This window comes from Gadus chalcogrammus, chromosome 14 (assembly GCF_026213295.1).
Source record: "Gadus chalcogrammus isolate NIFS_2021 chromosome 14, NIFS_Gcha_1.0, whole genome shotgun sequence".
NCBI lineage: Eukaryota > Metazoa > Chordata > Actinopteri > Gadiformes > Gadidae > Gadus > Gadus chalcogrammus.
In genome coordinates, this window is record NC_079425.1 from 4,727,680 (window position 1) to 4,746,041 (window position 18,362).

General features: G+C 45.9%; 2 pseudogenes; both read left to right on the top strand.

Annotated features, from left to right (window-relative positions):
- The first annotated feature begins 1,708 nt into the window (after nucleotides 1-1,708).
- LOC130403618 (motor neuron and pancreas homeobox protein 1-like) lies at nucleotides 1,709-5,652 on the top strand (annotated as a pseudogene).
- Nucleotides 5,653-9,915: 4,263 nt separating this feature from the next.
- On the top strand, nucleotides 9,916-18,345 carry LOC130403619 (bifunctional purine biosynthesis protein ATIC-like; annotated as a pseudogene).
- Nucleotides 18,346-18,362: the final 17 nt, after the last annotated feature.

Consider the following 18,362-nt stretch of genomic DNA (forward strand, 5'->3'; position numbering starts at 1 on the left):
AGAAACGGTCGGGAAACACGGCTGGTGTGACTCCTCCTCAGCAAATTCCTCAGCAATCAGAAACAGCACAGGCGGTCATGATTGGAGCGGATATGGGCGGAGCGACATTACTTGTGAGGAAGGAGGGTAAAAGAGGTTAGAGAGAAGAGAGAGAGAGAGAGAGAAGAGAGAGAGAGAGAGAGAGAGAGAGAGAGGAGGGGGGGGTTGCAAGAACATGGAAAGTGTCACCATTTCAATCTCATGGGGTCAGACATAGCATCATCCCTAACAAACAATACCATCAAATGTACACCACCACATAAACACATTAAACAGTTTGATTAAAACCTCAATTACATTTGTCTATTCATATTCATCGTGCTTATGGTTCGAGGTGTTTATATTGCGTGTTTTGGATTTTTGAGCTGCTTCACAGATGTGGTGCCTTGAGTTTCCATTAGGATGTTTGATTGATGATTGAGTTAATGACCTTGGCAAAAGAGTTTAAGTGACTAATCATAATCAGTATAAGAATAGTAAAACAATAATATATATATATATTTTTTTTTATATATATATATTTTTTTAGCCTATCCATTTATTGATATATTACATTTTTTGGGGTTTATTTTAACTCTTAGTGGCTTCAATTATGGCGCCCGTCAAACTCAGACCTTGATGGTGAAACTAAGACCAATTCGATTCGCTTCTCCAGGTGCTCAAATGTAGTAATTAGGACAGAAATTACCGGAAATTGAAAGAGAAGAATCAATTAGTAGAAGCTTTTTATTGGAAGTCATTAAAAATGTCATATGTTACGACAGTGGAATAATTAACTCAAGCCCTCGATGTTAAAGCCTTAGCCCTGCAGTTTGTGTGATTTTTTGCTCGTAAACTTTTATGGCGTCGCGAGGCCATAGTATGAAAATAAAGAAGCAATCAATATTACCGATTTAATTGGACTTTGTTCCCTGGAATAAAGCTATAAACAAGGTATTGCCATCTATACATTTATACCGGTATACAAATACTAGATTTTAATTTATATATATTGTATGGCATTGTGTATACATACGATATGCACACATAATTTATATTTTTTATATAGTCTACTGTATGTATATATATATTATATAATATACATATACATACATATATATTCGTCCGTAAAAACGTGTTTACTTATGGCCTATAGGCCATAACGACCACGATTTACTTGGATTAATACAGCACCACCAGAACTGGATATAATTCATATACACACACCCATATATAATATTCACTTTAGTATAATGGCTACATTTTTTGAAGTATATCTGTCAAAAGCACGTAGGTTTTGGCCAATTTATTCCAAGATCTAATCGATAATGCACCACCACGCACCTGGAGGGGCGCGGGACGGGGGAGTAAAGGGAGGGGGGGGGTTGGGGGAGGCGCATTACCTCACCCATACGGCGCGAGAGAAACGAGCGGCTAATTAGCTGATTAAACCCCGTCAACACGAGCCCTCCATCAGAGCAGCGCTCTCGGCCAATCACAGGCGCGCCTGGCTGGAGGAAGGAGTGAATGATGGAGTAACACTGCTACACCTATATCGCGGCTTAAACTGCTATTGAACCACGAGGCGGACACAAACACACACACGCACACACACACACACACACCCATACACAAACAACAAACCGAAACACTGATCCGGAGAGTCAGAGAGTTGATGGTCGAGACGCAAATGGAAAGCAAGGATTTCCTGGTAACTTGATACTTTGGTTTTTTGTTGTTCATACAGTTTATTCTCCACATAAGGAGTCGTGTTTTGGTGTTCGTTTGCTGTATGTGAGGGTTCTGGACCTTCTATTAGGGGGGGGATTTCTTGAGAAGTTAAGAAGACTTCTTGAAGAGGAAAACGAAGAAGAAGAAGAAGAAGAGAAGAAGAAGAGAAAAAGAAGAAAAGAAGAAGAAGAAGAAGACGAAGAAGAAGAAGAAGAAGAAGAAGAAAAGAGAAGCAGAAGGAACTCCGGATCTCCGGGGCAATCTATGTGTACTGACGTCGGCACAGGTGTGCGTCCTCCTGGTCCAAACTTCCCCGACGTCCTCGTGCCCGGACCTCCGGCATGGAGAAATCAAAAACTTCCGAATCGACGCATTGCTTGCAGACGAAACCCACCGGAACCACCGGAACGCGCACCGGGACCTGCACCGAGACCTGCACCGGGACCTGCACCAGGACCCGCACCGGGAACCGCATCGGGACTCGCACCGGGACAACCTGTCCCCTCCGTCAGCGACAACAGCCCCTCCAGCAGCCCCGTGTCGTGTCGGCGGTCGGACACCCCGTCTCCCCGGGACGCACGCGCAGCGCAACTCCAGACCGGCTTATTCCCCAAACAGGGTCTGCTTAACATGCCACATCACCCGGGCCTCGCGTCGCTCCACCACAGCGGGATCGCCAGCATGTACAGCCCCATTACCCGCTGTCCGCCCTGGCCGCGCAGCACCCGCCTTCGCCTACACCGGCTTCTCCCAGCTCAGCCAGCCGTACCCCGAGCACCTGAAGGCGGCCGCCATGGCTGGGTCCCTACCGCTGGAGCACTGGATCCGGGCGGGCATCATGATGCCGCGGCTCCAGGACTACAGCTGTAAGCCTCCTTACACTTTAACTCATTCGAATAATTGTAGTAATGGTATAATTCTTATCAAAATAGGCCTAAATATTATAAGCTAATAGGCCTTAATAACGACCAGCTGACAGGTAGAGACGTATGCTATGGTAGATTTGTTGAGCCTATGGGGAGTTAGTGAGTTGTTATATATTATTCTCTTATAGTGAGTCCATAAATATACTTTTATAGTGATTATTATGTTATAGTGAGTCGTTATATTATAGTTTATAAGTTGTCAGGCTTATAGACCCTTCGACCCTTCATCTTATCATCGTTTATCTCCAGGCTGTGTTTGATCGCGTAGCCTACTTCTGATGAACTGAACCGCCGTGTGACGTCGTAAACGCACTGCTCAATGCGAGCGCGCGCTTCTCTCACACACACCACACACCACACACACACACACACACACACCCACACACACACACACACACACACCCACACACACACACACCACACACACCGAAGCTTGCATGTAATTGTGTACTAACAAACAGTGTCAATTATAGGCAGATTAAGAATCAGCAACGACTTTGAGATAAAGAAAATGACTTACTGCAATTACTTCATAATAGTAATGATTATTATAATATCACTAGTACAAATAATATAATTATAATAATGGGGCCTATAGCTGAAGTGCATAAAAGCCTTTTATAAAGATCAGTCGTCTCAATTAAAAATTGTATAAAACCGTGAGGGAACGAGACAAAAAGTTAATTCTAAAGTCCTGAAGTATAATTGCGCCCCTAGATAATCAAACGAAAGGAAACGATGTGCCTTCGTCCCGTCGTCTTAACCCTCGTGTTTCTTTACTGCTGATCTCGACGTCCGTTAATCCTGCCTGTTTATTTCTCTATAAACTCCAGCGAGACGCCTTGTCTTTGTGTTGCGAAGAAACAATAAACAAACACCTTTAACGCGACGGAGTTTATCAATAAAATCCCAAAAGCATTCATCGGATTTTCATTAAGTTAATGGCTTTTTATGGCTCCGTCGTCGTGTCCCCCGAAGTGGAGGAGAGCCATTATTGTTAATGATGGCTGGGAGTGCTGGCATATGTGTGCTGTTCCCGCCCACCCAATGAGATTGAACTGCTGTGTCCTTGGTACCAGATAGATGAGGCCAGAGTCAGACATCTGGAGGCTTCTGGAAGGCCTCTATACACCAAGAATGGGTTTCACACAGACGTGTCTGAATGATGCTGAACTGGGATTAGATAATGGCTTACTTGTCTAATAATGTTAATGTTTTACTTTTAATGTCAAGCAACTGCTTAGTGTCTTCAATCACCTCATTTGTATTATTTTTTAGTTAGTTTTATTCAGCATGGTATCAGATGTTTTATGAAGTCTGACACAATGTGGTGCAAAAATTATTTAGACGATTTTGTATTTATTCTACTTATTTCAATGATTTTATCACAATTTTAGGCCTATACTGTGTATAGCGTGTGTATACTTTGTAAAGCATTTGATAAATATCTAAGTTAATATTGTATGTATTTCAATCAGGCCTATATGCATATCTTTTTTGAAAGAACATACTTTCTATAACTTTCTACCTCAACCTCCACCATCCCTCCCTCCCTCTCTCCCCTCTCTCTCCCTCTCTCCCTTCTCTCCCCCCCCCCCCCTGGCAGCCCCCAGGCCGGCCTGCTGGGGAAATGCCGCCGGCCACGGACAGCCTTCACCAGCCAGCAGCTGTTGGAGCTGGAGAACCAGTTCAAGCTGAACAAGTACCTGTCCAGGCCCAAGCGCTTCGAGGTGGCCACCTCCCTCATGCTCACTGAGACGCAGGTACAGCCTCGCTTGGGAAAAGGTGTGGAGAGGGGTTCGGTAGAGAGGGGTTAATAGCTTTCTACATTTCTCCAGCTTTGTTGCATTGGGGTCTGTGGTAGGAGGCAAACGGTCCTGTCTAGCTCAAATTCATTATCGGTGCCAGGGTCGGTGGTTCGAATCCCGGGATCGCCCATGCTCAGCATGTGTGCACTCATGGTCTTATTAATGCTTTGTTTTTTATAAAGAGAGTGATGTGCTTTAAACGTTAAAATTAAAATACATGTTTTCATATTCACACTGATTTAGTTTTGCTTGATACCTTTTTTTTCAATTGGTTACATTAATACTGTCTACCTAGCCAAGCTTTGTGCGTATTTGGCTGAATTGACTCTGAAACAGTTGTGTGTGTCTGTGTATGTGCCCGCGTGTGTGTGCGTGCGTGTGTGTGTGTGCGTGCTTGCGTGTGTGTGTGTGTGTGTGTGTATGTTTGCGTGTGTGTGTGTGTATGTTTGCGTGTGTGTGCGCGTGTGTGTGAACGCTTTCCCAGGTGAAGATCTGGTTCCAGAACCGGCGGATGAAGTGGAAGCGCAGCCGTAAGGCCAAGGAGCAGGCGGCGGCCTCGGGCCAGCCCGAGTCGGAGCGCCTTCGGGGGGGAAGCAGGGCCGGTCGACAAGTCGGAGCCCGGCTCCCGGCCCGCCACCTCCGACGACCGGGACGACGACCTGGAGCTGGAGGAGGGCGAGGAGGACGAGGACGAGGACGACATGGACGACATGGACGACATGGAGGACAGCCAGTGCAACGCTTTCCCCGTTGGCATGGGCGACGCGGGCGCGGGGCTGCCCCGCCCCGTCGCCACAGACTTCCTCCCTTACAACCCGCACAGCCCCTTCTCCGAGGACGGGCTGGACGGCGTTCCCGTCGGGGGGGACCGGAAGATCAAAGCAGGACTCTGAGGGACGGGGGGGGGGGCGTCGACGCCACACCATCCGTCCCCCGTCCCCCGTCCCCGTCCCGGGACGGGGCGCGGTGAGGCTGGGACTGCGCGTGATAAGCACTGATGGAACAGAACTGAGCAGAGAACTTGGAACATGGGGTCAAGGTCATTCCAAGGAGGCCTCATGTGTGCCTGTGAAATGAAACTGAAACTGAAACAATGACAAGGACAACAACAAACCCAGATTTGATCTATTTCCATCCTGGAAGATATCGATTTGTAGGCTATTGTTGCGAAGTGGACGTTTTGTGTGCAAAATTACTGAAGGAAAGAGGTGATGGATATAAGTCTCAACACACACACACACATGTAAACACACATATGAACACACACACACACACACACACACACAGGCACGCATATAAACACACACACACATATAAATGGATACAAAAGCACTGACAGACACATACAAACACGTACACACACACATACACACACACACATACATACATAGGCCTACATACATACACACACACACACACACACAAATGTATACAAAAGCACTGACAGTACTGACATGTACAACGTAAATACGCATGAAAAACCGACACAAATAGAAAAACAAAGACACACGCAGGCACTGTCCAACTGTAAATTCCTTTGCATGCCAAGCGATCATCGCGTCTCTCTTTATTACAATGCTAGGTCTAACCCCAATGACCTTATATGGTCAATCCGGTCTTAAATTCGCCCACTGGCCGGAGATTGACGGACGAAGTTCCGCACCCCGCGTCTAAAGGATTGAAGAACGTGAAGGGAACCCAGACTGTATAAATAATGTAAAATTTATAATGCATTCAGATTGAGACAGCTTGAGAATGTAGTTTATTTCGGTCTCGGAGTGGATCGTGCTGGACACAAAATATCTATATTATCGGCCTACTTGAAAATCGTTGTGGTGGTGACTTTGTTTATTGTGTTTTTTCGGTCTTGTTACTTATAGCCTAAATATAAATGCATCTAATTTATTCGAAGTGGAGAGTTGATCGCCCAGATAAATAGTCCGGTCCGTGTATTTATCTGAAACATGTTTGTGGTGTACAACTGTGACATAAAATAAGGTTAAAAAAAAGAAAAGAAAAAACGTGTGAAATAAAACTAAGGAAGAAAAATTGAAGGAGATGTCAATGTCCTTGTTTGTGATTGGCTGTTATTCCTACAAAAAAAGGTTGCGTCACCTCCATCACATGCATTTATAAATCCCTTCAAGATATGCCACGACTTTTCCATCTGCAGTCTGACACCCTACTATGATAATTAAAACAATGTATTAATTATTTGTTAATTACTGATTACATACAAAAAAACATTAAACCACCTTTAAACTATTTCAACACTTCTTCATCCTCTGTCTCTTCCCGCCCAAAGCTGAAAACATGGCCGCTGTGATGATGTGAAACCAGAAACACGCGTGGTAATTTATGAGCGAGGCGTTTAGATATGAATTACCCGGCTTGGGTTAACTGATGGCCGGATGATTAAATTAATGAAGAGGAGGGGGTGGTGATGATGATGCGTGCATTGGACTTTTATTAGACGGCCATTAAATGCTGATAATTAAAGAGTATATTCTGGTGCCCTCCGAGAACAACCTCCTACTGTCATTATACACACCACACACACACACACACCACACACACACACACACACACACACACACACACACACAATATATATATATACACACATATATATATATATATATATATATAGGCCTATTTATATATATTAAAAAAAAATCAGTGTGTTCAAGCTCAGAGATTAGAGAAACACAGTTGGTTATGAGGCTCGAAGGGACGAAGTAAAGTTCCTAGTTTGTAAAGCTTCCGGTGTGTTCAGTTGAAACATGATCGGCCCAAATAGTTACGATTTACAGTCCCCTCTTGATTAATTTAAATTCATTAACTCGCTGGTGTTGTTGTTGAAAGAACTTTAGAAATCAAAGAGGTAATCGTACAAAACACATCACTTCCCTTAAGATGATGCCAAATCTGATCAAAACTAACTGAGGGCACATTAAAAAAATATCTTAAGAGAGCAGACACAAGGTTGTGGAACACATTGACGTCATCCCAAAGAAAGACAAACTTGTATTCTCATCATCTCCTTACAAAGGGTAAGGGGAAAACGGCCGAGTGTTAATGAGGTTTAGTCTGAAACTAAGCTGAATTCTACTAATATAGGCTACTGAACATGATCAGTAAGGCCAAATGTTTTCAAATACATCATATTTTCCTGTTCATTTTGAACAGGTAGGCCTGTCATTTTGTAGACATGTCAAAATAACCCAATGTATTCGGCTATTTGTACATTTCTCTATAATTCTCTATATTTCTCTGTTTATATTTATATTTATATTGTTTTGTAGCTATAGCCTATTTAACTTCCCCTTTAAGCAAGTTAACGAAACCTATATAAACGTCAACGATCTGTCATTTGATTTTACCGATCAACTGATGAATATATTCAAAATAAATTAGCATATCCTATTTATCACCAAACATGCATGTGAAACGGTGGATTGTAAGTCCGTTGAGTAAACAAGTAAATTATGGAGGCCTATGGAAGTATATTATAAAAGCATGCCGATCCTGAGCGCTCAACGGGTTTTTCTCTCAACACAAAATCAAAAGGAAATAACACCCGTGCAGGTGATTGTAGCATTTCTCCACTGGTTATGTTATTCAGAATACACACTTGTCCTGCTGATTAAACATTCCAACATAAACCCAGTTATCCAGGTAGTAATCCTGTCAGATCCCCCAGTCCCACCTGACATAAATGCTGACCACGCTTTCTGTATTTTTTCCACCAATAATGCAATTTGCTGATAGGAGGTGAGTGAGTGTGCGCGTACGAGCACGGCTGTGTTCATATAAACGCCTTTGTCTAATCACTCAACTTACTCCTAAAATGTCCTCCGATGTGAAGCTGTTACCAGAATACCCATTTTCATAGTTAAATAAACAAATAAAAAAAACTCTCTTTGACTTTCCCTGCGATATAAATCAGTGGCGACAGACAGGGCCTTCTCGTTGTTCCCACCCTGGAGTTTAATCAATCAGCACCATGTCGGGCTCATTAGGAAGATATGAACAGATTGTGTGATCTTTTAAAGTAATCACACGTATTGGTTTAGGTTCCCGCTGCCCTGTTCTGTCACTTAATCTAATAGGGAGGGAGGAGGATGACAGACGACGGGCCATAAATCCGCATCTGCTCCATTCTAACCGCTATTGAAGGCTGGAAAAAAGGCCAAGTTTTGGCAATAAAGTTTATTGAAAAGGTGCGGCCTCCCTTTCCAACCGCGGGACGCAATCATAAGAGGCGTTTATTGTTGCAGGAAATGTAGCTTTTGTTACAGGTGTCTGGCGAGCTGGTGATGTTCTGCAAAATGGTCTAATGCCATTTTCTTCTGCAAGCTCTTTGCGGGATAGTTAAAAAAAGACCACAAACACGCACGCACACGCATGCACGCACACACACACTCTTTAGCTTTCATAAGTGAAATGGGCACATCAAATATTATGGCTTCTAATTTTTTTAACACAGGCTTGAACATTATATCCCCGAAAAAAACGTGATATTGGTAAAACTAACTAAACTAAATTGCTGTTTGTAAAATAAAACGTATCAAATTTAAAGTGACGAGCATAATGGAAGAATTTGACATTTCAGATCGTAACAAACCGGAGTCGTCTACTTCGAGAAGCAGTAAAATACACGGAGACGCTGACCTCTAGTGGCAGAAACTCGAACTACGCTGCATTGTTTGTTTTAGGCATAATGTTGAGATATGATATCTAGACCTACATATTATTCTTTTTCTATCATAAAGAATATGTGATAACTGTCTGCGTGCTTTGTCAATATTCCTTGCGTGAAGACACTCTTACAGTATGAGTCAAAATATGCTGTCAGAGTTATGCGCTTGTCGGTAACAAGCGCATATAGGCCTATAGGATAACTGCTGGCGGTAAAATATATTATTTTAGTTATTTCTTAAACATAATATAGCCTACCTTCCTTCAAAACCTCAAATGGGCATGAAAAAGGCCAGGAGCAGTTCACCCAACTAACTAACTAACGAACTAACTAACTAACTAACTAACTAACTCACTAACTAAACATCCATAAATTAACTCAGATAGTGCGTCCACTGACACCTCGAGCTGTAGGCCTACTCTGAATGTTTTGTGAATGTTTTGTGAAGTGTCGTCGTCAAGTCAAGGTAGTGAACTGTAATGTGGGCTGACAAGTGCTAAGGTTATCATTACCAGTCCTCCATAATCACGGACCGCGTGGTCGGTGGACTTGTTGTATTGCTATGACGTCATATGACCCTATATATTTTTTTCCATCGTATTTGATCCGAAACTTTATTAATCGCCGTGCTCTGATTGGACAGAGCGCGGGCGGACGGGAGGGGGCGGTGCAGAAAACAACGTGCGTGTCTCTCTCGCTTCCCTGTCTCTCCACAGGCTCTGCATTCATTCTCTGTGCGCAGCAGGTCAATAACTTACTCACCCAACTCCGAAGAGAGTGAACCAGCCTCCGTCTTTCGGTCACTTTTGTTGGTCCCGCTGCAGACATGGCCAGCTCTGAACTTGGTAAGCCTTTCTGTTGTTTTCGCATACTTAATAATAAAGCTCCATCGTGCTCAATGCTAACACAAACCCTGGCTCTTCCTAACTGAGCCGAGTTCAATCGGAGAACTCAGAAAATGGTCGTAAACTACCTCGCCTACTTGAATAACTGTTGTATTTTTTGACACCCACAGCTCTGTTGAGTGTGTCCGACAAGTCCGGACTGTTGGAGTTCGCCAAAAGACTCGTGAACACGGGTCTATCGCTGGTGGCGTCCGGGGGAACCGCGAAGGCGCTGCGGGATGCTGGCCTGGCGGTGAGGTAGGCCCACCATGACCCGGTTTAGACTACTCCTGCTCTCTTTCTCAGGGTGTAAACACAGTACTACATCGCAGTTGTTCCTATTTTTGGTTCTGAGTGTTGCATATAAAGTGTGTGTGTGTGTGTGTGTGTGTGTGTGTGTGTTGTGTGTGTGTGGTGTGTGTGTGTGTGTGTGTTTCAGGGACGTGTCTGAGCTAACTGGTCATCCAGAGATGCTCGGAGGGCGGGTGAAGACCCTGCACCCCGCAGTCCACGGAGGCATCCTTGCCCGACGCACCCCGTCAGACATGGCTGACATGGAGAAGCTGGGCTACAGTCTGGTCAGGTGAGACTTGGTCACACAAACCAGTCACAATTGATAAAGATGAAGCCCGATGTTGGAGCCTATGATCCTAGTGAATTGATTAACTGAAACCCCCACGACACGTGAATCAGATCTTCCGACAGTAATTGAGGATGTGTTGCTGGTCTCATGACGTGGGTCATTATACCAATGGAGGGAGGAGTGGTTCGTCTGTTCTCTCAAACAAGCCTTTGATTGGTAGGTCAGTTTTTTGAGAGATGTCAAGCACATGATTGCTATTAAATCAGAGTTTGACATGGTAAAACCTTAACGTGGGCTCCTTCTCACCAGATGCTCACCGTCAGTAGAATTAATAAAAGAACTGACGAGCAGAAAGTTGTCAGCCTCTATTGGTTGTATAAAAACTATTCATCCAAAAAATAAACGAGATCCAAAACAAGTTAGAACAGGTAATTTGCAACAACTTTAAAACTGACCGGACTCATTCAAGTGCCAGCTGCATTCCCCGGATTTATGAAGTGTCTGTTTGTGTAGGGTGGTGGTCTGTAACCTGTACCCCTTCGTGAAGACCATCTCCAGCCCCGATGTGACGGTGGAGGACGCAGTGGAGCAGATTGACATCGGTGAGAAGCGGGCAAGAGCACGGGGACTCCATGGTGTTGTCCAATCACAGAAAATAACTTGTCGCAGGGGTATTAGACGATGAGAGATTAAAATGTCTCCACAATCAAGTCTTTACAGAGAGTTAGTACCGTGCTGCAGTGTACCTTCTATCAGTTGCAATTCTATGGCTCATACATGCATGGTTTTCTCAACCAAATCCTGATGACAATTTCTTTAACACGGGTTGCTACATTCAAAGCTTAAAGGTTAGGCTTCCCGGACAACAACAGTATAACTCGAAAGGTCTGTGTGGATGGTGAAGCTCCATCCGAGCAGCGGTTTGTTATTGGCGTCTGCGTCCCAGTGAGGATTACGCTTCTCAGACACTTGTAGTTTAACACCATGGTGTGTGGCACATTTCGTACACAACATTGCTCATTATTAACGCCCCTACACAACCACGGTACAAATGAAGATCACCAAGTTGCAGGAGGTCGTAACCATGGGAATATCTGATCAACCGTGGGTGTGTGTGTGTGTGTGTGGGTGGTTGTAGGCGGGGTCACACTGCTCAGAGCGGCGGCCAAGAACCACGCCCGCGTCACCATCGTGTGCGACCCGGCCGACTACCCCTGGTTGCCACGGAGATGGAGGGCTCCGAGGGCAAGGACACGACGCTTGAGACCCGCCGGACCCTGGCTCTGAAGGTATGACATCGCAGTTTAGAATATTGGAAAGAGTTGGCGTCACCCTTGATGAGGTCAGGGATTGACCGGCAGCAGTTAGATTGGCTGATCCTGTCATGTGGGTGAACTTTGTGGTTAAAGCACATCTCCAACTGTATTCCACTGTTGGAAATCCGTCTTTTCCCCTTCAGGGGTCAACTTTGCCGTACAATCACAAAAACCAATGTTTCACTCTTTAAACATTGTTATCGGTCTTGTCTGTTGTCGTGGTTTTCTGTGTCACATGAGGACAGCGACTGAATTGTGCTGAGTTGTGGTTAAGCTGCTGATTTAATCTCCATTGATAGTATGCGGCTGGTGTTGTGGCGTAATGTTCCCAATTTGGTCCAACACATGATTTTATCTGTTCAATTTGACCAAATTTGTCCAAATCCGCCAACAAACCTCTGACCAAAGTCCACCTGGGGTCCCGAAGGGTCACCCGCTGAAAGGCAGAATTGTAACATTTGTTTCGATTGATTCTTATGCTAACACTTGAGCTCATCTGGTAAATGTGCACATCGGTCATCAGTGAACTAAGGTAGTGTCTAGGCTGTGTGTCAGTCACACACTCGCTGTTTGTACTGAGTTCACAGATGCTACTCAATGCTACTGATGAATGGACCCAAATAAACCTGTTTGAATCCTAACGTACAAAGATGCCTACAGTTGTGGGCCTACAACGCAAATTGACATTTAAAACCATTAACCTTAATCAGATGTTGAAATGTGTTTCAAAAACCGTCGCTCTTGTAAACTGTTGTTTTCAGTGATTTTTTGTCATTGATTATTTTTTTACAGTGCTTCTAAACAGTGAATCTGAGATCGATAAGAAGTCCCCTTCATCCTAATATGACTCTAATCCGAATCTATGTCCCAGGCCTTCACCCAGACGGCGCAGTACGATGACGCCATCTCGGACTACTTCCGGGGCCAGTATAGCCGCGGGGTTTCCCAGCTGCCCCTGCGCTACGGCATGAACCCTCACCAGGCCCCGGCCCAGCTCTACACCCTGCACTCTGCTCTGCCCCTCAAAGGTAGGCTCCTCCCACTCAGAGACGGGCCGCTCCCCCTCACAGCTGATCCCTCCCACTACTATGTAAGCCCCACCTACTCATAGATGAGCCACTCCCCCTTACAGGTAACCCCTCCCACTCATATATAAGCCACACCCACTCAGAACCTTGTAGTATAACTATTTAAGACACTCATCACGGTTTAGCCCCTCCCTCTCACAGCTGAGATCCTTGATTGGCATACTTATCTATAAATTGTTACATCTGAATATTTTGATTGTTATGGTATTTATATTACGTTCAGTGATGGGTTGTCGGTATTGTACAAATGGAATCCTAAAGTAGGTTGGTGTTGTAGTGCTCACTGTTTGTGGGTTCCTCAGTGGTGAACGGTTCCCCTGGCTTCATCAACCTGTGTGACGCCCTCAACGCCTGGCAGCTGGTCAGGGAGCTGAAGGCTGCCCTGGGACTGGCCGCTGCCACCTCCTTCAAGCACGTCAGCCCTGCAGGTAATGTATTCCCAACCGTCAATGCGTTTACTGTCTCTCTCTCTCTCTCTCTCACGCCCTCTCTACTTATGTTTCTCGATCCATCTCTCTCTCTTTGTGGTTCTCTGTGTCTGTCGCTCTTTCTCTATCTATCATCTCTGGTCTCCATTTTTGTCTCTTGTCTATCCATCTCTCTCTTGTTCTCTCTGTCTATCCCTGTCCATCTGTCTGTTTATCTGTGTCTCTATTTCGCTCTCTTTGTCTCACTGTATCAAAGTCCCTGTCTGTCTCACTGTCTCTCTTTGTCTCACTGTATCAAAGTCCCTGTCTGTCTCACTGTCTCTCTTTGTCTCACTGTATCAAAGTCCCTGTCTGTCTCACTGTCTCTCTTTGTCTCGCTGTATCAAAGTCCCTGTCTGTCTCACTGTCTCTCTTTGTCTCGCTGTATCAAAGTCCCTGTCTGTCTCACTGTCTCTCTTTGTCTCACTGTATCAAAGTCCCTGTCTGTCTCACTGTCTCTCTTTGTCTCGCTGTATCAAAGTCCCTGTCTGTCTCACTGTCTCTCTTGTCTCACTGTATCAAAGTCCCTGTCTGTCTCACTGTCTCTCTTTGTCTCACTGTATCAAAGTCCCTGTCTGTCTCACTGTCTCTCTTTGTCTCACTGTATCAAAGTCCCTGTCTGTCTCACTGTCTCTTTGTCTCACTGTATCAAAGTCCCTGTCCGTCTCACTGTCTCTCTTTGTCTCACTGTCTCTCTCTACCTCTTGTCTGGCTGTCTCCCCGGTTCTTCGTGTCTCCAGGAGCTGCGGTGGGGGTTCCTCTGTCCGAGGAGGAGGCCAAGGTGTGCATGGTGAGCGACATGCTGCAGGACCTCACCCCGTTGGCCTCCGCCTACGCCAGGGCCAGAGGTCAGTCATCATAATCATCATTTTATAGAATAATCGAGTGCAGAAAAAGCGGGAGAATTTTGAGAAAATAGCTGATGGTCCTGCTATTACTCTTGGAACTTTTTGAGATGTTGGCCTTCCAAACTGTATTTAGTGAATTCTTTTCATATTTTGCCTTGCATTTGAGTGATTAAAAACTCTAAAATACTGCAGAATGTATCTGAAACACTTTGCTCCATGACATTCCCTAATGACTTGTCTGTCGACACAAATCCCCTTCCTGTCCCCAAAGGTTCCGACAGGATGTCGTCTTTCGGAGACTTCATCGCCCTGTCGGACGTTTGTGACGTCCCCACGGCCAGGATCATATCCAGAAGGTAGGTGACAGGCTTCCCTGTCGACCAATAGGAAGGCTTTTCATTGGCTCGGCAAACCCTAACCCTGAGTGTCCTGGTGTCTGATTGGTTGTTCCCAGTGTCTGACGGCATCATCGCCCCGGGATACGAGGAGGAGGCTTTGAAGATCCTGGCCAAGAAGAAGGGCGGGAAATACTGTGTTCTCCAGGTACAAAGACACCTCGATAATGAGTATTAAATAAATACTGTGTTCTCCAGGTACAAAGACACCTCGATAATGAGTATTAAATAAATACTGTGTTCTCCAGGTACAAAGACACCTCGATAATGAGTATTAAATAAATACTGTGTTCTCCAGGTACAAAGACACCTCGATAATGAGTATTAAATAAATACTGTGTTCTCCAGGTACAAAGACACCTCGATAATGAGTATTAAAGAAATACTGTGTTCTCCTGGTACAAAGACTCCTGGATACTGAGTAATTAATAAATACCGTATTTTCCGGACTATAAGTCGCGGTTTTTTTGTAGTTTGGCTTGCCCTGCGCTTATATTTCGAAGCGACTTATATGCCAAAATTGTGCGTACATAATCTTCGGCCGCATGATGGCACCGTCATTCATTAGGCCTACAACTGAACGCTGCAAGCCTACTGCACCACCGAATAAATTATATTCTCGTCGTCATCGTCCTCAATGTCCTCCGGTTCAACCAAAGCTACCCCAGCCTTAGCTGCAATGTTGTGCAACATAGCTGTCACACATATCACAGCGCATGACTTGGCCGGCGAAAACTGGAGCCCTCCGCTGGACTTGTGAAGGCATAAAGCGCAACTTCCACCTCCCGATCGTGCCCTCAGGTTTAGGACCGCGGCGCCGGCGCATACGCGTCCGGTGGAATCCCGGTGTCACTGAATTCGGTATAGGCCTACTCTCAGAACTACGAGTGGGACCGACACACCTATATTGCTATTGCAATTTTATTCAGTCTCTCCAGACTAAACGTTCTTGTTTAAATGTTTAAAAATAAATGCGACTTATACACCGATGCGACGTATATATGTTTTTTTCCTCGTCATGGAGCATTTTTTGACTGATGCGACTAATACTCGGGAGCGACGTATAGTCCGGAAAATACGGTACTGTGTTTCCCAGGTACAAAGACTCCTGGATAATGAGTATTTAATAAATACTGTGTTCCCCAGGTACAAAGACTCCTGGATAATGAGTATTTAATAAATACTGTGTTCCCCAGGTACAAAGACTCCTGGATACTGAGTAATAATCAACATACTGTATTCTCCGGGTGTTACTTTCTTACAACCTGTTCAACAGGTCGTCGTGTTTCGGTTGTTCCTGCAGATTACGGGTGGTCACGGTTGTCGCCATGACAACCCGGTGACCACGGCCAGCGATGGGTCGTCGTGGTAACGGGTGTGTTCTGTCCGTCCCAGATGGACCCGGCCTACGAGCCAGACGAGCCGGAGGTCCGCGTGCTGTTCGGGCTCCACCTCAAGCAGAGGCGGAACGGCGCCCCCGACAAGGAGCTCTTCAGCAACGTGGTTTCCAAGGGAACGGTGAGCCGCTCCTCATGCCTGGATCGTGCGGTTCCCACGGGCTATCCCATAATAGTTTTACAGGGCCCTCTACTCAAATCTCACCATATATATATTTTTTAAATATATCCACCATTTCACAACAGTTTAAACATCTGAGTATTTGAACATGTTAACAACATGTTAATAACGCCAACCTGGAGGATATCTAGTCTCCCAGCAGCTGACGCTCTGATTCTGTTCCGTTCTCCAGCTCTCTGAGAAGGCCCTGCGCGACCTGACTGTGGCGACCATCGCCGTCAAATACACCCAGTCCAACTCGGTGTGCTACGCCAAGGACGGCCAGGTAACGAGGGTCTGGGGCGTTAGAGGAAGGGTCTCTTCACCTCTAGGCCCAAAGGTGTCTGTTGATGAAATCAGCCCAGATGTCAGTATTACCTTTTGGGGGGTCTTTGGTCATATGACCTGAACTAGAGCTCTGTCCATGTAGGGTCAGGGCCCCCCCCCCAGGTTGTGTTTGAGTTAGGGTTTAGGGTTTTGTCTGGCGGGAAATTGACGAGAGAGTTTCAGAAGATCTGTGGCGATCTTTCGGCAGATCAGGTTACTAGGCAGACCTTTCGTATTGGTTCTCCAGTGCTAATGTGTAATATCTTGGGACAGCTACACAAGCAAGATGTTAACGAAGAGCTAGTTAGTCTTACTGTTCATCAGGCGCGACACAGCATTGGTTATACCTGCGTTAACACTTGTGTGCATCCGTCCAGGTGAAGCGGATATCGGCGCCGGGCAAGCGTCTCGTATTCCACTGCACCCGTCGGCCGGCGACAAGGCGGGACAACGGGTGGCTCCTCCGGCGCCACCCAGGGTGCTGGGGATGAAAGGTTCCGCTCAACGGGGGGAAGCGGGCCGAGATCGCGCAACAGCCATGCGACCAGTACGTCAGCAACCCATCGGAGAGGTGAGCGAGGCTAACCGCGGGAGAAACGCAGGGGGGGTGTGTGTGTTGTGTTGTGTGGTCAGATGTGTGGTGTGTGTGTGCGCAGGGGCGTGTGTCTAGATGTGTGTATGTGTGTGTGTCTAGATGTGTTGTGTGTGTGTGGTGTGTGTGTGTGTGTGTGTCGATGTGTCTGGAGCACCAGTTTGAGGGGGGCTGGTGTGGGTGTGTGTGTGTGTGTCAGGGTCCGGACCTGGCGGCCTGGAAGGCGATGTTCGAGGAGGTCCCCGAGCCGCTGACGGAGACGGAGAAGAGACCTGGGTCAGCTCTCTGCAGGGCGTTGCCCTCAGCTCCGACGCCTTCTTCCCCTTCAGGGACAACGTGGACCGCGCCAGGAAGGTACGTCTGTCACACACACAGATACACACCTCCACCAACCGTTTAACTGGATCTTATCGATTGGTGTTTTAACTTAATCTACTCTGCTAGTGTCTAAGCTTCTGTTCATCGATCCTTCTGGAGAATCGAATCTCGTGTCTTTACACTTCTACTGCACAACCACTGGATCAAGGTTGAACCTTCTATCAACCCCCAACTGATCTAGATCAGGGGTCACCAACCTTTTTGAACCTGAGAGCTACTTCATGGGTACCGAGTCATACGAAGGGCACCCAGTTCTATACACTCTTCTGAAATAACAAATTTGCTCCAGTTTGCCTTTTAGTTATATATTACTATTGATGATTAATGACACTCCTCTATGTGAAGGCATGTTAATTAATTAAGTCATGTTCATGATTTCTCACAATAATTATGACGACTTAAAAAAGGTGGGAAAGAGTTGTTCAAGAATGAGTAGTGCTATTTTTAGAACAGGCCTGCGGTGCCTCATGTGGTCCTTGCGGGCGCCATTGTGCCCGCGAGTGCCGTGTTGGTGACCCCTGACCTAGAGTCTCCTCTCCTTGTATTTTCTCCTTTCCCTTCTCCGGCAGTCCTCATCACACCGTCTCCCTCGTCCTCCTCCGCAGAGTGGTGTGGCGTTCATCGCGGCCCCCGGGGGCTCCACGGCCGACGACGTGGTGATCCAGGCCTGCAACGAGCAGGGCATCACCCTGGCACACACCACCCTGCGCCTCGTCCACCACTGAGCTCCTCTGTGGCGCCT